This window comes from Macrotis lagotis, chromosome X (genome assembly GCF_037893015.1).
Source record: "Macrotis lagotis isolate mMagLag1 chromosome X, bilby.v1.9.chrom.fasta, whole genome shotgun sequence".
Taxonomy (NCBI): Eukaryota; Metazoa; Chordata; class Mammalia; order Peramelemorphia; family Peramelidae; genus Macrotis; species Macrotis lagotis.
The window spans coordinates 474,632,940-474,655,470 of record NC_133666.1 but is presented as its reverse complement, the minus strand read 5'-3'; the positions used below and the strand labels follow the sequence as shown (position 1 = coordinate 474,655,470).

The window sequence follows — 22,531 nt, the reverse complement described above, 5'->3', positions numbered from 1 at the left end:
AGTAAAAATGGAATGGATATGAAAAGTTGGGAAATGATATACGATCTCATCTTACCACTGCATGTAATTCTGTTGAGCGACAATTGGATGGTAATTCATCCTATACCAATCATGTAAAAAATTCAATTGGTAACCCAGAGGAGAAAGGTTCTACAGTCAGGAGCATTTTAGGCAGTTGATCTCATTATCTTTACAATATAGCAGTGAGTTTACAAGCCTATTCACTTCTCACTTATTCAGTCAATCAACACTTACTGAGTATCCACTATAGGCTGAGCACTATGGTTGCAACTGTAGACAAGTAAAGAAAGATTTTTTTTTTAAAGGAAAAAGTGTTTTTTAAAGAAAAAGTAAAAATACAATGTGTAATAATATCTTACACAGTAAATAAAGGGAAGTTGTTAGGCTGCATTATTTAGCTAATGATATTCACAAGTTAATGGAAGTAAAACAGAAATGACCAGGTGTAAAAACTGAGGCTCAAGAATTTACTCAAGTATACAAAGGTACATACATTCAAAATCACAATTTGAATACAAGTCTCATCTCCAGCAATTAGGTGATCAAGACAAAGAGTGTGGGTTAAAGGTGTCACTAGGTGCTGGTTCCCATAGGTTGAACATAATTATTGGCCCTCCTAAGGACTCTCTTCTCAAGTGATTGATTAGTCCAATCAGCCCAGCTGCTTCTCCATTAGTGGAATGAAGACTAAATGTAAGTAGTAGCTTTCAAATAATTAGGCATTTGTAGGTTATATTATAGGGTCATGCTTTTGCTATAAGCAACAGTCATGAAACATCATAATATAGTTTTTATTAGTACTGTTATAAGCAATAGAAGGGCCATGTTCTAACATATTAAAACAATTTAGGCATGTCAACAACTTCTTTTCCATTTGACCAGAGACATTTTAACTCACATATCCTTGTTGATTTAATATGTAGCATTTCTGTATCCCAGTACTTGTTTGCAGTTCCCAGAACTGAGACCTCTTTTGACACCTCCAGTACCCTTAGCAGAGGATATGAGGAATCAATGTTCTGTTGGCATTTAGAGAAATTACTTTACTATAGAGAAATTGATAGTCTTGGCTAGCAATTCACTCCTTCAGATATTTTAGATAGCTGTTCTTGTTTCTTTAAAGAGCCAAAATATAAGAACATGTATCAAAGATAAAAATCCCAAACCTGGAGTAGTTAAATAATACATCATAAAATAATGATCATTCAAATATTTTTCAGGATTGCCAAGTACTCGTACATGTATTGTCTTATTTGATCTTCATAACAGTCATGTGAGGTTTGCACTTTAAATATTATTACTATGAGAGGAAAGGAAAATGAAGCTGTGAAGAACTCAGTCATGGTCAGATATATAGTAAATATGGAGGAAACTCAGTTTTCAATATTCCAAATTTAGTACCTTTTCTTTTACATACTATTATTATCCTTCCTTAAGTTCAAGTTCCAGATGTTAAGATTTCAGTTAGAATGATATATATGTGTGTGTGTGTGTGTGTGTGTGTGTGTGTGTGTGTTTGTGTGTGTATGTATAATACCTGCAAAGAATTCCAAAAAATATTGTGTGAATAACTAAATACCTAAAATGTGTTCAAACTAAAGAGAAATTATATTGTTATTAACTTTGTAGGAGACAGAGGCCTTGCATTATTAAATTTCCTTATTATTATGCATTAGAAAATGAGATCCAGGAATATGAATTGACATGATGAAGTTACTAAAATAGTAAGTAACAAATATAGAGTTTGAACCAATGTGTTTAATGTTTAATGTTCTTTTCTCCCCCAACTACAACACAAGAAATATATAAGCAAAGATTCATTACTTTAGCTTAATTTCGTACCATTGAAAAATCTTCAAATGTTAATTATTGTTCACTTTTTATCCAGTTTTATCCCATGATACATTGTCTATAACATCTACTTGGCACATTGTTCTAAAGTAAGGAAGAAGTTTAAATCAGATCTTTAATACTTATTAATTACACTGGGCAAGTCACAACCCTTTTTGCCTTAGTTCCCTCATCTGAAAAATGATTTGGAGAAGGAAATGACAAACCACTTTATTTTCTTTGCTTAGAAAACCCCAAATGGGTTCACCAATCAGACAAAATCAAAATGATTTAATAATAACAATTTTATATTCTTCCTAAGATTCACTAGTTAATATTAACTCTAGATGTTTAAAATTTAACTGTACTATTTGAGATTTATTTCTCAAAAGTTTATATTTTCCTTCTTGCTTATATTTATAAACAATATTGTTTCAGTAATATGAGTTACAAAAGACTTCTGTGACTGTGTGTCTTTACTAATAAAGAGTTCACAGTCTGAGGTTAAACTTAAAAGCTTTGATCTCTGACTATACCAACTATGCTTATTATGGACTTACATGAGGTCAAAATAGTGATAGTGATAGATACAATAGAGAGCAAATATATATAGTATGGTTCTGTCAGGCTACTAAGGCAAAATGAATAGACTCTATGCCAGGAGGAATACATTATTTTTTTAAATTACAGATTAGGCTAAAATGCTGGAGGAAGATTACTTTTTGAATCTTTTATTTAATTTTTTGGACTTATTGAAAGTATTTCTTGTTTCTGTTCTAACAAGAACTGATGTTCTGTAAACAATTTGTAGAGAAGCAAGCAAAACATAGCAAGGAATATGAAATTATGTAGAGGTAGGAATGTTAATTTTTTAAATATAGTGATTATTATACATAAATCTGATGTTTGGTTCTCCTTTCTGGTCTTCTTTGGGAATTGGTTTCACAGCATTTTTTTATCTTAGTGGGTTCTATATCTTCCCTTCATTCAATTTCAGTTATAGCAATTCACTTTTATATCAAAATTTAGAAATTCTTTGCCAAATATTGTAAAATAGGAAGAAGAGATATACAAATTTAATTTATATAATGTTCTATGTAATAGCATAGTGCTAAATGCATTATTTCAACTGATCTTCCTAACAACCATGGGAGGTAGATACTATTATTATCCAAATTTTACAGTTGAGGAAATCTAAGGAAAAATAATATAAAAGAGTAGCCCAGGCCTTCCTGACATAAGATGTTTTATCTTTTTTGTAACACCTGAAGTATCTGTTCCATTATGTGCCTAATATACTTCAAAATAATTTTCCTGATAAAGAATGGTTGTTTCCTTCTTTCTTTTTTTAAATTTTTTGATCCTCAGAGGGAGCCAGTGCCTAAGACATAATATGTACCTAAATACTTATTAACTAGGTCTGACAAAATCAGAACCAAAAAACCCCAAAAAGATCAGAAAGTTTCAAATCTGATCTCATGCTTATTAGGTTTATGCCAATGATTCATAAAATGTCTCTGAGCATCATTCTCCTTATATATATAAGAGATATAAAATGAATATATCATATAAAATTATAGAACATAATTGTATTTTTATTAGTCTTCTGTTTTATCGAGAGAGAAGAGAATGACAAAGTGAGAGAGATTAAATATTGAATCATATAGTATGCCTAACAATTTTCTTAATAGAGAATTGACAAAGATCTGAATTAAACACTAAAAAGAATTTTCCAGGTAGAAAGAATCATGAAATACCGTAACATATCATGAATGTATTTTTTTTTGTTTTCTCATTTTTAATTTGACAAAAAGGACAGCTGTTTTTTTATTGCTGAAGAATGACTTTTTCATGTTATTTCAACCCATTAATATGTTGATTTAAAGGACAATGTAAAATTCTTTATCTAATGGCTATCACTTATTATTTTGTTATTTTAAGAGGATTAATGCATCTTTACAAGAGAAACTTCAACTAGTGAATAGATTTCATGATAACAGCATCTCGCTATTTAGGTATAAATTTCTATTTTGTTTGGAAAAATGGAAAACTTTTTGCATTAGAAATCCTGAAAATTTTAAAACTCTGAGATTCAATTTCTATCGTATTTCATTGAATATATAAAAGAGGGAACAAAGACAGAAAGAGAGAGAGGAGAGAGAGAGAGAGAGAGAGAGAGAGTGAGTGAGAGAGAGAGAGAGTTTAAATGAGAGGCTAGATCAGATCAAGGAATAACTTTTACAGTTTTGATGCATTAATTCTTTTTTTATAGAGATTGAAAAGAGAAAATTAAACAATTAAATCTTAAGAAAAACAAAATGATTTCCTATCTCCTATCCTATCTCAAATGTTTAAATTTCAGGTTTTAGTACTCAATCCTTTGAACTTAATATACACAATACTAAAAATGTTAAGGAATAGCTTTACAAAATGTTTTATTAGTGGTCTTTACAATTATTGTCATGATATTTTAATACAGATTATAACAAAATATAACAACAACCTGTTTCCCCAGAATATTTAATCAGTCTCTCACCACCTCTAAGATCAGCCATAAAATCCATATTGTAAGTGCCCTATGTATAGGTGAGACAACTCCACAGGGACAAATGATAAATAAGGTCCAGATCTAACTTTGGAGTCTTAGCAATGGCATACCTCACATCAGAGGCCAATAAAGTACCACTATGCATGGGGGACTCATTTCTTCCCTTCCATCATGACCTTCAATGACTATCAGGATATTACTAACAAAGCAAACTTCCAGATTCCTAGTAACTCCCTCGCTGAGACTGTAGCTATTATGACTCCATTTGTTACTTCTGTCTAGAGAACCTTTGAAGCCAAGTTATAAACACCTATCATCAATCTGTCAATACATATATATATATATATATATATATATATATATATTTTAAAGCATAAAATCTCTCTGATGGGTTATACTTCATTACATCTACACTGATTTATCCATCTTTGCTCTAGTGCTCATCAAAAAACTTAAAATTTGAAAAAAATCAAAATTGATTATGAATGACAAAAAGTAATTGATCATAAATTTCCCATATCCTGAAATTGAATGTCTTATTCCATCTGGTCATCATAATTATTCTGCTTGTTAAAGATATATTTTGTCACAAATGCAAATACAGCATCATATTAGAGTAATACAACTTAGAAGCCCTGAATTTACCTCTACATTTATGCATCACATTTTTTATTATTTAACACTAGTCTAATCCTGCTGTTTTATGGCCCACTTACACAAGATGACATATGATCGTAAGTACAGACTGAAGCTTACATTAACACTCATCCTAATGTTATGGAGCTAAGAGGCAGCAAGTAATCAGAAACATATTATCTAGAATTATGAGGGACTCATTGCTACTATGACAATGTTTTACGCAATTAAGTGCTCTCAGTGGGTATTTACTGGCTCCATATTTCAACTAACACACAATGAAACATGCATATAATTCTCTAAACTTTGCAAAAAAGGTAAACTGCCTGGTTATTTCTATTCATTGAAAATCACCTAGTCAAGGAATTATGGAAAATAAAAAGGGAAGTAAAATGTACAGGGGGGGAAGGGGAACAGTTTTGAAAATGTACTAAGACGTACTATGACATATAAGGGAAAATTCAGACAAAAAAGGAAGGAAAAAGATTCATCTGTGACAGTTCTCTCCTGTTAAAAATATTTTACAAAGAAAAAGATGTATTTTAGATCAGTTAGCTTTTACACATTAAAAAAAATTAATTAAAGTTGTCAGTTTGTTAGAACCCATTTTCTTTTTAGTAGCCTTTTTGACATACTTATTACTCCAATCATAGAAACCATCTTCTGTGGAGATGGAGTCAAGATAACCAAAGTCCAGAAACCATTTAAATATACCCCCAATTTTTTTTTCATAAATCCACAAATGGCTCTTCTTCTCCCCCCATAATCCATCTACAATGTCTTCTCCATTGATGTATTTCACTTTGAAGTATATTTTGAAATCTTACTTTTATCATAAAATATATTTCAAGGATCAAATATCACAAGGCACTCAAATAATACCTTCCATGGCTCACAGGTAAAGTTAAAAAAGGTCATCAAAAAGGGATAGCATTGTTAAAAAAATTTTTTTTAAAAACTTCTTTAGTGAAAAGAACATTGTAACCAATTGAAAATAGCTGGTTAGATTTTTTTCAAAAGAAAATTTCAAGAGCAGTTTACAAAGGATTGTCAAGTCATTAAAAAAACTTATATCTTTAAAAAATTCTTTCATTCAACAAACACTTACCCAATAAATTGTTACTTAACATTCAATGCAACCACATGATCCACACAGAGTACAAAAGGAAGAGGAATAGATGTATATGTGACCTTCACTCTTCTTTAAAGAATATCTTTCATTCAAATAATCTTTAGATAAAAGACTTGTAATAGGTATTACATAAAACAATAATAAATAAAAAATATTTTACAAATTAAAAACTCCAAAATAAATCTTAGTAAATCACTAAGACCAGAGAAAATCCAAATAAGAGACTTGTTAAAACATAACAATAAAGCTATCCAAATTTGCAAAAGTAATGCCAGAGAATTGTCAGATTTTCACTATAAAAACCATCTACAATAAAGTGGTTTCAGCATTGTCCCTTTGAAGAGGAAATATTCATTTCAATATATCCTCTAAGTTCATTTTCAGCTATTGTGTGGTTTTTTTTAATAACTTGCATTTGTGTTCAATAATCCTAAATATTTTGACTATGAGAGAAGTTACTCTTATTTGAGAATTTTCTAATTACAGATAAACAAAAAGTAGGGTGATACCTTATTGCCCTGGAAAATTATGTGGGTTAAGGAGTAGGGGAAGAAAGAAGAGAGAAACTGAATGTTAGAATACTACAAACAAAGACTAAAAATAACAATTTAGAGACTAAAAGAAACTATTATTCATAAGTCCACTGATAACAACTGATAGGAATATAAATTATATATGTAATTTGAGTCCTGTTTAATGATTCCTGTTAAAGATGAAATCTTCATTGACAGGAGAAGTGAAATTAATTAAGGAAACAAACAAATCAACATTTATAAGAAATTTGTTAGGAGAGGTTCCACATGAATTTCATAAGTTTATATGGATATGAAACTTTGCAAATTTGTGTACCTCTCTTCATAGAATGCATTAGCCATATATGCTAATTGACAACTTTACTGAAAAAACTAAGGAAATCTTCTGAAATCTGATTAGCTCAACTGGTTTGGTATATAGGGAGACCCCTTTGAATTAAGTCCATAGAAAGGAGCCACTTTTTTGCCATTCTTTGTTTCTTTAAATACATGAAGCTAGGTTTTAAACCATGTTCAGTCCTGGGATCTTTAGAAGTTTTGATGCAATCAGGCATCACTAGCCATTTAGATCTTCAGAGAAGAAGCTCTTATCATCCATGGAGCTCAGCTCAGTGATTAAAGGACCAGAACTCATTACCAGCTCCTAAATTATGCTCAGGTTACAGCAATTCTGGGGATAGCTGTCAAATGTAGCAAAATCCATTGTGGATGTCAAAACTGGACTTACTGGGTGGCTAATTTAGCCATAAAGAAGCTCTTTTGTGGACTGTGTAGGAAGCACTAGTAAAGCACTTAGGGACACTTCAGTTGGAAAGTGGCCTTACTGGAGCAGTTGGCTGAGTATATCACAGTCCTCCACTCATGCTTCTGGGACAATATCCTCTGGGATATAAACCATTCAAGTAGAGTACTCACCATGATAGAATCAATTTCAGTCTTGATTCCCCCAACCCTTCAGGATCTGACTCCAGTGGAAAGTGAGCTCTTCTTCAGCATCAACTGAGTTAGGTGAACATCAACCATGGGTCATAGTCCAAAAGACTACAGTCATTTGGCAGATTTTTCCCCAGAGGCTTGAATCATGATCCTGAGGCAGGTATCATGGGGTTGGATCTCAAGATCTTGGTTATTTTACCTGAGCGTATCTGACACAACAAAGAATTGGGCTCTTGGGATGGGGTCTTTTCCTTCAAAGCAGTAATATTGATCTGTCCTTTTCAGAGCCTAAACTCTTGCTGTTCCCGACATATTCATTTATGGATTCTCTTCTTCCAGACTGGTCAGGTCAGTCATGTGGCCTCTGATGACTGAAGAGTTAACTTCAGTGTTTGGAATTACTGTCTCTACAGATCTCTTTCACTAAGTCATTATCTGGATGTCTATCAAGCAACTCCTAAACTTGGTTCCATCTTAAAACTGCCTTTATAGCACTCTTCTCCTCCAAGACAAACTGCCCATCAGATGTCTGGGATTCCCAGAGCTACTATCTTTCATGATCTTGAGTTCATGATACTCTTTCTTGTTAGAAGTTAGAAGGCTCAGGAAAGAAATTTTTCACACACATCTAGGGGAAATGACGTCTCTTGAACCTTGCAACATACATTCTGAAGGTTTTGAGACTCTGAAGCTGTCTTTTGGTAACCCAGTACAGTTACATTAACAATCCCACAGCTGGCAGGAAGGAAATGGGATGCTACCTTGGTATTGAAACTGGCCAAAATAGAGGATCTCAGTTGCAGAGATCTGGGTATAGGGCAGATCCCCATAATTATGCTTGGCAGGAAAAGACTGGATGATCTATAAGAGCTGGACTGTTTCAAACACTCCCTAGGGATCTAGACAAGCAATAAGTCCAAGGTTTCACCATAATGAGACATTATTCTCCAAGAGATCTCTTATGAAAGCTTTTATTGTTGTAACTGGGAAAATTCCACCAAGATATCCCCTGCCATGTAGGAGGGTATTTCAATGACTTTCTGTCCACCTGAAAACATGGTGAAGTCATAAAAGGGTCCCCATTGGAAGACCCTGCTGAATCAATGATCACTGAGATAAAACTGATGAGCAGAGTGTCTGGGGTAGTATGGTACTCCATCAGAACATCCAGAGTATCAGGTGTCCAAGTAGATGGGATTTTGAAGTACCACCTCCCATGAATTCTTGGTCTACATGGGGAGGGGAGCTCAGAATGGAGAGAAGGAGAATGAAATTTTTTTTAGATTTTTCAAGGCAGTGGGGTTAAGTGGCTTGCCCAAGGCCACATAGCTAGGTAATTATTAAGTTTCTAAGGCCAGATTTGAACTCAGGTACTCCTGACTCCAGGGCCAGTCCTATATCCACCTAGCTTCCCTGAGAATGCACTTCTTCATGGGCACAGTAATGATTACTAGATTGTAGGTTATAAAAGATAAACCAACAGACCTTGGCCTTGATGAAATTTTCTTCTGCTCTTTGAGGAATATGCTATGCATAACTAGTTATTGTTGCTAAAATGCCAGGAGATCTCTGCAGAAATGATAGTCAAATCTCTGAGCCACAACAGGATTGGAGCATAATCCCTGGTCCACCAGCAAAGAGCATTGCAGATAGTTGGAGTAGCATATCTTCAACAAGCTCTGCACAGAGATATAACAGGCCCTTGTGTTCAGGTTCAGATTATTGATGGTCTCTTGTCTGGAAGCAAGCATGGAGATTTGGTCTCAGGTTAAGCTATCCACAATCATACTCCAAAGAATTTGATGAGTAGAGCTGAGTCAGTTTGGGGGTTCAGGGAATCCCCCAAAAATTCAAAGTCTCTTCTATGATAACTTTCTCCAGTTTTTTGTTTTTGTCCACAGATTATAGAAGGAAGCTTCCCTTAAGACTAGAATTTCTCTGTATAATCTTAGCTCCTGGGAGTAATGCAGGCTCAGTAACAATCTTCTAGAAATTATAAATTCAGGATTACAATTTCTGAATCCTGCTCCACTTATAAAAATATTGTTCTTTTTTTCCCTAAAAGATAGAGATAGGCAAATGAAGAAGTATGTGTGTATGTGTGTGTGTGGAGCAGCGGGGGAAGCTGGGTGGCACACCACATAAAGACCCAGGCCTTAGTCAGGATGTTCCTCTCCCTTGTTCCATTTGCCCAATTGTATTTTTAAAGACATTGCTTCCTTCCTTCAACTTTTAGTCTTCCTTTTCCAAACTATTGACACTCTCTTGTTTGTCTCTCATTTTGTTTTGCAAATTTTCTCCTTAATTTTTAAAATCCTTTTTGAATTCTTCCAAGATGAATTTTTGATCTTGATACCAATTCAGATTTCTTTACACTTAAGCCTTTATCCATAGTCCTCTTCTGAAATTTTTTTCATTCTATCCAATAGCAAGACACCTTTGTATTATTACATTTTTTTCTGTTTCTTAAACATGAATTTTAAAGTTGAGATATGCTCCTGGGTCACAGGGGGCATTGTCCCAAGTTTCTTAGGGTGAGAGTCAGGGACCTCCTCTTTGATATGCCAGGTGCTAGGAACTTGCCCACTCTAACTAGCTGGAGTTGCTCAGGCTAGTCACACAGGTTGTACTGGGGTCTTGGGGCTCATAATTTGCCCTCAACACTGGAGCTATAGGCTTCAAAGTTGAACTGTGTTTCATTGGACTGCTGAACCAGAACTTAGGGAGCTCAGTTGTTGATCCTTGCTTTGGCTGCAAACCTTTTCCTGGTTTCCTTCCCACTCAACTTCCCTGGGCTCTGCTGCACGCACTGGGCACTATTTCAATTGCACTGAATGAGACAAACAAAACTTTCCTGAAGTCCTTCAAAATGTCTTAAGCAGAAAAATTCTGCACTCTGTCTTTATTGGATTATATCACTCTGGAATACATTCAGAGACTTCATTTTACATTTATGTTTTCTGATGGAAGCTAGGAAGAGTTCAGGGAAGCTGTTGTCTTCTCTCTGTCATTTTGCCATTGTCCCAGATTCTTTTTCCTTAGTTCAAACATGATCTCTAGATTTGTGACCCAGAGCAAATCAATTAATCCTGTTTACCTTAGTTTCTCATCTATAAAATGAGCCAGAGAAAGAAAAAGCAAGCCACTCTAGTATCTTTGCCAAGAAAACTTCAAATAGGATAAGAAAAGTCAGGTACACATAAAGATAACAGAGAGAGACTGAGAGAAGATGATTGGTGGCAATTATACCCAAATCAAATTACTTATTCCAATCAAACTACCAAATTTTACCATGCTAAAAAATAAGAGCAACAAAATTCATCAGGAACAACAAAAACATCAAGAATATCAAGGGAGCTGATGAAAAAAAGTGCAAGAAGGTAGCCTAACTCTACCAGATCTAAAACTATACTAGAGAGTGACAGTCATCAAAACTGCCTGGTACTGGTTATGAAATGGAGAAACAGATCAGTAGATTAGGATAGGTTCAAAAGAAACCATAGAAAATAACTAGAGCAATCTACTGTTTCACAAACTCAAAGACATAATCTTCTAGGATAAAAACTCATTATTTAACAAAATTTGTTGGGAATACTAGAAAATAGTATTTCAAAAACTAAGCATAGATCCATATCTCACACCCTATAGCAAAATAAGGTCAAACTGGCTACAGGATTTAGACATAAAGTGTGATATCAAGGATAAATTAATAGAACAAAAAATTATCCATCACATCTATGGAAAGGGGTTAAGGTTATAACCAAACAAGAATTAGAGTATTTCATAAACTGAAATATGAATGATTTGACTATATTAAATTAAAATGTTTTTACACTAATAAAATCAATGCTGCCAAAAGTAGGAGGAAGGCAGAAAGATTGGAAACAATCTTTACAATTAAGAATTCTGGGGGCAGCTAGGTGGCGTAGTGGATAAAGCCCCTGCCTTGGAGTCAGGAGTACCTGGGTTCAAATCTGGTCTCAGACACTTAAAAATGACCTAGCTGTGTGGCCTTGGGCAAGCTACTTAACCCCATTGCCTTGCAAAAACCTAAAAAAGAAGAATTCTAAGACAAGTCTCATTTCTAAAATATATAGAGATTTACATCAAATTTATAAGGTTACAAGTCATTCCCCAGTTGACTAATAGTAAAAGGATATGAATAGATGGTTTTCAAATGAAAGAATTAAAACTATGTCAATATCAAAAATGAAAAGGGTGAACTAATCACCAGTGAGGAAGAAATTAAAAAGATAATTCAGAGCTAATTTGCCAAATTATATGGCAATAAATTGGATAAACTGAGGGGAAATAGATGAATATTTACAAAAATACAAAGTACCCAGATTAACAGAAGAGGAAATAAATTACTTAACCGCATTACAGAAAAAGAAATTGGGGTGGGTACCATCATGGTGGAGGTGGCCAGTCAGGTGCTACTGGGCTCAGGCCTCACCATCCTCTTGCAGCTGCTCATGTACATGAAGGTGCTTGTACAGCTGTAATATAAACCTCTTCCTCCAGCTATGGGAAGAAATATTTTTGGATGGCAAGTCTATTAACTCCCTGGCCTCTTTTGTTATGCTGAACATATGAGTATTGATGGAAAAAGTGGACTTTTAAAGGACTTAACTCCTAGACTGTGTTCTGGAGTCATTGGAATTGTGGCCCATAGTAAAGTTTTGCAGCAATACCAGGATTATGACAAGGCTGGGGAGTTAAAACAAGTACTTAAAACTTCACAAAATGATGGTCCATCCAGTTTTGATAAGATTGTCAAGGAGACTCCACGGGAGATGTTGGCTCATTCTGCTGCTACCCTTGTGACATATACCTTCCATGTGATCACTCTGAGGTCTATGGTACAATTCATTGGCAGAGAGAGATCAAATACTGTGGACTATGTGACTCCAAAGTAACCATTCATCAAGAGAAAGGCTTCCTAGGATTCTTTGCAGGCCGTATTCCTCTCCTCCTGGGGGATATCATTTCCTTGTGGCTCTGTAATTCATTGGCCTACCTCGTTAATGCCTATGCACTGGAGAGTGGGGTTTCCACTATGAATGAAATGAAGAGTTATTCCCAGGCTTTCACTGGATTCTTTGCCAGTATGCTGACCTATCCCTTTATATTAATCCCCAAGATGAGGGCTGTCAACAACTGTGGGCTTGCTGGTGGATGCCCTCCTTATGCCCCAATTTATTCATCCTGGTTAGACTGTTGGTGCATGCTATAAAAAGAGAGGAAACATGAGCTGCAGAAATAGCTTGTTTTTTTTTTTTTTTTTTTTTCCGAAGGTCCCCTTTAAGAAGAATTACTGTTGTGACCTGAGGATGTTAATTTGAAGATGTGGGGCAGGGACAGTGACATTTCTATAGTCCCAGATGCACAGAATTATAGGAGAGAATGTTGATTTATATACAGTGTGGTATGCTTTTTTAATAATAATTTTAATCTTGGGAAAATGGAAGTCTTTGGTGTCTGTCTTTTTTGTTCATTTCCCAATGTAAACTGCTTTACTGCTAAGATTCCCCAATGATTCTTTTCCCTGAAATGGGTAGTTTTTGCTTTGGGTTCAGATATGATTTATATAAAGCAAAATTATACTTTTCTAGAGGAATGGGCAAGTTATTATAGAGTTAAGGCCTCAGTTTTAAACTTTTTAAGAATGAAAAATTATAAAATTCCAAACAGGAATACAAACAACTAATGAAACATCAGAAAAAAAATATTAAAGGTATCAGAAGATAAATAATTATTCTCCTCTTGTGGACTCTATCTAAGGAGATAGTAGGATCCCCACAGAGCCTGCTTCCTGATATATGACTTTGAAAATAGCTAAGTTTCTCTGGCCCCATTGTTCATTTTGTACAATTCAGTGGAAATAGAATGAGTTGTAAGAGTGAGATGTTAATAATACCAAGGATTTATTTTAAATTCCTTTAACCAAATTGAAGTTCAAAAAAGCTAACTTGGTAATAAATTCAACCCTCCTTCCCTATACACTCCACAACAAACCTCGTTAAAGTAAAAACAAATTAGAAAAATATGATGGCACTGTCTTTGGTCCTTTCTATGAGCTGAATCTTTGCCATACCCAACAGGGCATTATAATATGATTTTAATTGTACATGACATTTTTATTTTTCTTCTCCTCTCTCCCCTTCCCCCATTTTGTTTAAAGGAGGGTGGGAGTCATTACTTTTTAATTTCTAATGACTCTAAAAAAAAAAGGATTTTTGTAATACTGGGTCTGATAATGTACATATCATTCTCCACTACCAAGATTTGCCTAGCCAAAGCATCAATAACCTGGAACAATGTCAACCACAACTAAATGTGCTACAGAGATTTACAGAACAAAGAACATTTTAGAAGGAAGTGGAAAAATAAAATTCTAAAAAATTTTTAAAAATAAAGAAATTGAGAAAACCATCAAGAAACTCCCTTTGAAAAAGTGCCTAGGTCAAGATGGATTTACAAATGAATTCTACCAAACATTTAAGGAACAATTAATTACTATACTATATTAAATATTTTAAAAAAATAAGAGAGGAAGGAGTTCTGCCAAACTCCTTTTATGAAACCAACTTGGTACTTATACCGAAACCAGAAAGAACTAAAACAAAAAAAAAATTATTGACCAATCTCCCAAATGAATATTGATGAAAAATCTTAAATAAAATTTTAGCAACTACTAGAATAATACAAAAAAGATCAGGTAGGAGTTATACCAGGTGGGCAGGGATGGTCCAAATTAAGAAAACATTCAACTTATTTAAGCAAATCAATAGCAAAGCCCACAGAAATCATATGATTATCTCATAGATGCTGGAAAAATCTTTGACAAAATACAACATCCATGCCAGGTAAAACACTAAAAAGTTTATGAATTAATGAAATTTTTTCCCAAAATAATAAATAGTATCTATCTAAAAACAACCACAAATATTATATGTAATGGGATTAAATTCAGGCCATGTCCAATAAAATCAGGGGTGAAACACAGATGCCCATTTTCACTATTACTATTCAATATAGTATTAGACATGTTAGTTTTAGCAATAAGAGAAGAAAAAAGAAATTGAAAGAATCATAATTGGCAAAGAGGAAGCAAAACTTTCACTCTTTATAGATAATATGATAGTATACTTAGAGAACCCAAGAAAATTATCTAAAAAAAACTCTTGAAAGAAAATTCAGCAAAGTAACAGGATATAAAACAAACCCACATTGATATCAGCATTCCTTTATATGCACAACAAAGCCCAACAGCAAGAGAAAATCCATTTAAAATAACTATAGACAACATTAGATATTTGGGAATCTGCCTCCTAAGACAAATCCAGAAACTGTATGAAAACAAATATAAAGCAATTCTCACTCAAATAAAGTGAGATCTAAATAATTGTAAAAATGTTAAAGGCTCATGGTTAGCTCAAGCTAATATAATAAAGATTATAATTCTACCTAAATGAAATTACTTATTCAGTGCCATAATGATCAACTACCAAATAACTCTTTTACTGAGCTAGGAAAAACAATAGTAACAAAATTAATCTGGAGCAACAAAAGGGCAAGAAGAGTATGGTACTAATGAAAAAAAATGAAAAAGAAGGTGGCCTAGCTCAACCAGATCTAAAACTATACTAGAAAGAGACAGTCATCAAACCTGCCTGGTACTGGTTAAGAAATAGAGTCATGGATCTGTGGATTATGATAGATTTAAAGGAAGTCACCATAAATGATTACAGTAATCTACAATTTGAAAAACCCAAAGATATCAGCTTCAAGGATAAGAACTCACTATTTGACAAAATTTATTGGGAAAACTGGAAAATAGTATGGTCAAAAACTAGACCCACATCTCACAACCTATACGAAAATAAGGTCAAAATTGGTACAGGATTTAGACATAAAGGAGGAGACCATAGATACATTACTAAACCAAGATATATTCATCTATCATATCTATGGAAAGAGAATAAATTTATGACCAAACAAGAATTAGAGCACATTATAAAATGCAAAAGTTGTATGATGTGGATTAGATCAAATTAAAGGGATTTTGCACTAATAAAATCAATGCTGCTAAAATTAGAAGGAAAGCAGGAAAACTGGGAAACAATCTTCACAAACAGGAGCTCTGATAAAGGTCTCAATTCTAAAATATATAATTACATCAAATTTATAAGGTCATAAGTCATTCTCCAATTGATAAATGATCAAAGGATATGAACAGACAGTTTCTGAAAGAAGAAATTAAAGTTATATATAATCATATGAAAAAATACTCCAAATCATCATTGATTAGAGAAATGTAAATTAAAACAACAATGAAGTATAATCTCATACCTATCAGATTGACCACGATGAAAAGAGAAAAAATGATCAGTGTTGCAGAGGTTGTGGGAGGATCGGAACATTGATATACATTGCTGGTGGAGTTTTCAATGGATCAAACCTTTCTGGAGAGCAATCTGGAACTCTGTTTAAAGAGCAATAAAACTGTTCATACACTTTGACCCAGCAATTCCAATTCTAGGTATATATACCCGAAAGAAATAATTTTAAAAAAGAAAAAGTCCTACATGTTCCAAAATATCTGTGGCATCTCTTTTTGTAGTGGAAAGGAACTGGAAATTACATACATACATATATACAATCAATTGGGGAATGGTTAAACAAGTTATGATACATGATACATGAACATATGGAATAGTATTGTTCTATAAGAAAACATAAGTAGTCACACACTAGAGAAGCATGGAATGACTTATAGGATCTGATGTTGAGCAAAGCGAACAGAACCAAGACAACAATGTACACATTATCAACAACTTTGTGAGATTATCATCCTTGATGGAAGTAACTTCTCTCAAGCAGTTCAGAGAGCTAAGACAGCCATATTAGACTAGCTATGGACAATGTTATTCCCATTCAGAGGAAGAAAAAGAAAAAAAACAAAAACAACCTTCAGAATCTGATAAAGACTTTATAAAAATTATCTTTTATGTATGTCTTTCTGTTAATTCTAATTTCTCAAATGGAAAATGACTAATTTATAAATATGTTTAAAAACACATATATGTATATATATATAAACTGCTATTCTTACTCTTTGTTGCTGAGGGGAGGCGGGGGAAGAGAGGGTGCATATACTTGCGCATATGGATGGGAAAAATAAATAAATACATTTAAAAATAAAAAGGTAGCTGGTTGGGCCAACCAGAGACTGTGACAGAGAGACAAGGAGACAGACAGAGACAGAGACAGAGACAGAGAATAATATGACTTTACATTACAATATAATTCCCCTTCTTCTACTCCTATCTTATTCTGCTACCACTAAAAGGTAAAAACCACACATGTCTAAAAAAAATATACTTTTCTGCATGTGATATTCCCCAGATGTGTAAAGGAAGGCAGCTCATCTATCATAGTTGAGAATGATTCATTGTCTTCTTTTCAATTTGGTTCAGTCCTTCTGAATGCAGTGTACAGTACAGTGTCCACCATCCACACATGGCTTTGAGTTTTCTTCAATTATATTCATTCAAGTATTATGTAGGTGACTTATGGATGCAAAATACTCAACAACTATTGCGTATTAATTATTACAATAGACTAAGAGAGCTGCAAAGCTAATATTTTATATGGCCTGTGTATAGATATAAGTAAATAAAACTTATGCACATATACATACAGGTACTTTTTGTACATATATACAAACATGTACATTCTGTATCTATACCTTAATACATGTAAATTTACATCTATTTTCATAATTATATGTAAAAATATGTATGTAACATATATTTCACAATATTAACTATTTAGTCCAGTCCCTTCCTATGAGACATGTATAGCTTTGAGATATTTAAATATATACTTATTGACCACATGTGACAATAAAATTTCTCTGAAATATGATTTGCTTCTATTCAGAGTGACTACGATATTTTCCTTGAAGGGAGCCAGCCAAGCACTTATTTATTTCTTTACCTATATTCAAGGTTGATAACAATCTAGATTTATAGATATTTGCACTTATCCCAAGAATGCTTATGAATTTGAATGTTTGTGTATATATATTCAAATCATATATATATATATACATACATATATATACACATATATATGTTTCTATACACACACATGGGTATATATGGTTGTTTAACTATATATCATGTCCAAGACGATACTATCCATATGATATGCATCTACATATATATATATATATATGTATGTATATACATAAAGACACAAAGAAAGAGTTAGAAAAGAAGAGAAATAGAGGGAGCATTTAGTAGTATGACTTTTAGAAGTTGAAATTCTCCATTTTAGCTCTTTTTCATCAAATGCTAATGATTCAAAATATCTTCAGAAAGAAAATTAAAAGTATGCCCATTAATTCAATCAAAACAGCAAACTGATTTTTGAATAAATTCTGCAGAATAAAGACTAGAAAATGTGGTAAATAAGCTCTTCTTCAAGCAGTGAGATAAAATTTTAGATCAACTTTTGGGATAATCTTCAGACTTATGCATAAGGAAGGTGCTTATTTGATTTGGTTTGTTTTCTTATTCCTCTGGTTATTAGGGAGGCAGGTGGGAAATCATGTTGATTTACTTTACATGTCTGCAGCATCCAAAGTCCTTTTAAAACATTTCTCTGTTCCCTAGGGTTTCATGCCTCCACCTGTGTCCCTGTTGAGTCTTTGGAAGTCCAAATGCCTCTCTCCTAAGAAGCTCTGGCCCCACCATCATCCATTTTTGTACTTTTTCAAAATTTTCATATATATGCACATACATATATTTAAATTACAAAATTTCCTTTCCACTCCCCTGAGAAGCAGTCAGGTTAACATTGTACATACCTATTTTGATAAACATGTTTTCAGATTAGTTATTTTTGGTATGAAGAATGTGGATTAAGGGAAAGTGATACATAAGAGATAATTTTTATACAGTGTTCATCAGATTCTGAAGGGTGGGTTTTTTGTGTGTTTTGTTTTATTTTGCTTTTCTTCCTCTGGATGGGGATAATATGGTCTCTAGTCAGTCTAATACAGTTGTCCTCGTTCTCTGGACTCCTGAGAGGGGCTGCTTCCACCAATGTTGTTCATAACAAAATGTTGTTGTTGTTGTTGATGATGATGATGTATATATTGTTATCTTGGTTCTACGCCATTTACTCAGGATCAAATCCCATAAATCATTCTAAACTTGTCTAGACTCTGATCATTTATGTTTTTTTATAGAAAAATAATATTCCATAGTATCCATGTACCATAGCATGTTTAGCCATTCTCCAATTGATGAGAATTCCCTCAATTTATAATACTTTGCCACCACAAAAAGGGTGAATATTTTGAAACATGTAGGACTTTTTCTTTTTTTATAATTTCTCCTGGATATAGACCTAGAATTCTTTTATTGCTTTTCTGAGTATAGTCCCATATTGCTCTGCAGAAAAGTTGGATCCATTCACAATTCTATCAGCAATGCATCAATGCCCCAATCCCCCCACAACCTTTCCAGCATTGATAATCTTCCCTTTTTTCTTCTTGGCCAGTCTGATAGGTGTGAGATGATACCTTCCTGTTCTTTTAATTTGCATTCATATAATCAATAATGAGTTGGGATGTTTTTTCATATGCTTATATATAGCTTTAATTTCTTCATTTTAAAACTGTCTGCTCATATCCTTTGACCATTTATCAATTGGGGAATGACTTGTGACCTTATAAATTTGATACAATTCTCTATATAATTTAAAAATGAGATCTTTATCAGAACTCCTAGTTGTGAAGATTGTTTCCCAGTTTTTTGCTTTCCTTCTAATTTTGGCATTTATTTTATGAATGCAAAACATTTTTTAATTTTATATAGTCAAAATCATTCATTTTGCAGTTTATAATGAACTCCCTTGTTTGGTCAGAAATTTATCCCCTTTCCATAGATCTGATAGAGTATTTCTTGGTCTATTAATTCATCTATGATATTACTCTTTATGTCTAAATCCTGTACAAATTTTGATCTTATTTTTGTATACGGTGTGAGATGTGAATCCTTCTAGTTTTTGCCATATTATATTTCAGTTTTCCAAACAATTTTTTTTATCAAATACTAAGTTCTTATCCCTTAAGAAAGAGTGAGTTTCTATCCTAGAAGCCATCATCCTTTACATAAGTAGGCAGAATCAAGTTCACTTCCTCTGAAATAAATTATAGCTTCATCTTCCACTTGCGAAAAAGAGAAGTTTTATGAGAAACTTAGTTACATAGAAATAAAGAAAAGGAAACCCAGGGATGATAAACAATTAGCCCATTAAGGTATTAAGAAATCTGATTCTACCTCATTGATTCTAATTGGAATTCTTTTCATCCTTTTAGGGATTGGGAAAGATAATCTCAGAATTGTTAGTCAAATGAAAACTTTTTTTACACTAAATAAATTATATAAAAGTCAAATAGAAACATAGTCACTAAACCAAATCTATGGATTCTTGCTGGCTACATATTTACTTAAAATAATGTATATTACCATGATTTACTATATTTTTATTTATTTTGTTAAAAATTTGTCAATTACATTTTAATGTAATTCCAGCCATACTGGGGAGTTGTGACAAGCAGCCAGTATTTGACACCTTTGCACTAAATAACATGTTCCAAGTTATACCTTTACTATTTTTCTTTTTAACATTTTATTTTTCCCATATGCATGTAAAATCATTTTTTAACTTTTTTTAACTTTTTTGTTCTGGGTTGTCCCTCCACTTGTAAGAGAAGAATCAGAACAAAAGGGAAATAAATCATGAAAGGAGAAAAAATAAAGCATAAAACAAGTTCCAAAAATTGAAAATAGCATGTTTTGGTCTGCATTCAGACACCATAATTTTTTCTCTGGAATTGGAATTTCCAACACAAGTCATTTAATATTATCTTTGTTCATAGTAATGCTGAAAAGGTCTAAATCCGTTATGGTTGATCAGCACAGGATATTGTTGTTAATATGTGAACAATGTCCTTCTGACTCTGCTTACCTCAATCAGCATCAGTTTATAAAAGTCTTTCCAGGCTTTTCTGAAGCCCACCCACTCATGATTTCCTGGTACACCATCACATTCATATTACATACTTTGTTCAGCCATTCCCCAAATTGATGGACATCCCCTTAATTTCCTCTTCTTTGACACTACAAAAAGAGCTGCCATAAATACTTTTTTACATCTGTGTTTTTCCAAATTTTTGTGATTTAATTGGGATACAGTAGTGGTAGTAGTGGTACTGCTGGATCAAAGGCTCTACTAAATTTTATTGATCTTTAGATATAGTTTCAAATTGTTCTCCAGAATGTTTGGATCAGTTCACAGTTCCACCAACAATGCAATAATATCTCAGTTTTCCCTTTATCATTTCCAACATTGTTCCTATTCCTTTTTTGTCATATTGGTCAATCTGACAGTTATGAAGAATTGGATTAATTTACATTAGTCTCATCAGTTATGATCTGGAGCAATTTTTCATATGGCTATAGTTGGCTTTAATTTCTTTATCTGAAAACATGCTATTCATATCCACTGACCATTTATCAACTGGAAAATGGATTACATTCTTACAAATTTTCCTCAGATCAGTAATCATTTCAGAAAGGAGTCCTTTATCAGAACGCTAGCTGTGAAAATTGTTTCCAAAATTATTGCATTCTTTTTCATCTTTTTTGCATTGGTTTTAATTGTTCAAAAACTTTTTAACTTAAAATAATTAAAATTATCCATGTTGCACTTTATAATGATCTCTGTCATTTGTTTCATAGATCTAAAAATTAACTATTCTTTGTTCTCCTAACTAGTTTATAGTAATAAATTTCATGTATAAATCTATAACCACTTCAATCTTACCTTGGGATGACCGTGATATATTGTCTATGCCTAGTTTCTATATACTCCATTGCAATTTTTTCTAGCAATTTTTTCTTTGTCAAATAGTAAGTTCTTAGCCTATAACTCTTATATGAAGTTTTTCAGTCTATCAACAGTAGATTACTATGGCCATTTACTATTGTTTTATTTATATATAATTACTCCACTGATCTTATTTCTTAGGCAACAGAAAGTAGTTTTGATGACTGTTGCTTTATGATATAAGTTTGACATGGTATGGCTAGTATACCTTCCATTTCAATTTTTTGTTCATTAATTTGATATCCTCAAACTTCTGTTCCACCAGATTAATTTTGTTACTATTTTTCCTAGTTCATTTGTTGAATACCTAGTCTGGACTTTTATGTTGAGTCGCACTTCTGGAGTCCTTCAATCTTTCCCAGGTGACAACTGGAGCGGCGAGAGTCAAGGATGACAAAGGAGACAAGTCCTCCATCAAGATCTCCAAGTCCCCCAAGTATTCCATTTATTCACCAGAATACAAGTGCTTAAATATCCTTCCCAGACCCTGATCCACTCCCACTCCCATGGCACTTAGTAGAACAACGTTCTTATGCTCAAAGGCACCAGGTGATGGCAGTTTACAGTATATTCCCACATACAACAGTCCCTAACATTCAATAAAATAACTTTTTGGTAGTTTCTTTGGTAGGACAGTAAATAAGTAATTTAATTTAGGTAGAATTGCCATTATTAGTATAATAGTTGTGTCTACCCATGAGCAAATGATATTTTCCAATTATTTATAACTGATTTTATTTTTGTGAAAAGTGTTTTATAATTCTGCTCATAAAGTTTCTGGATTCATCTTTGGGAGGTAGATTTTCCAAATATTTTATGCTATCTATAACTACTTTAAGTAAAATTTCTCTCTCTTATTGATAATATATAGAAATGCTAATGATTTATGTGGATTTAGTCTATATCCTGTTACTTTGCTAAAGT

At 33.1% G+C, this 22,531-nt stretch overlaps 1 pseudogene; it reads left to right on the top strand.

Annotated features, from left to right (window-relative positions):
• Positions 1–12,048: 12,048 nt before the first annotated feature.
• On the top strand, positions 12,049–12,981 carry LOC141502715 (mitochondrial carrier homolog 2-like; annotated as a pseudogene).
• The last annotated feature ends 9,550 nt before the right edge of the window (positions 12,982–22,531 follow it).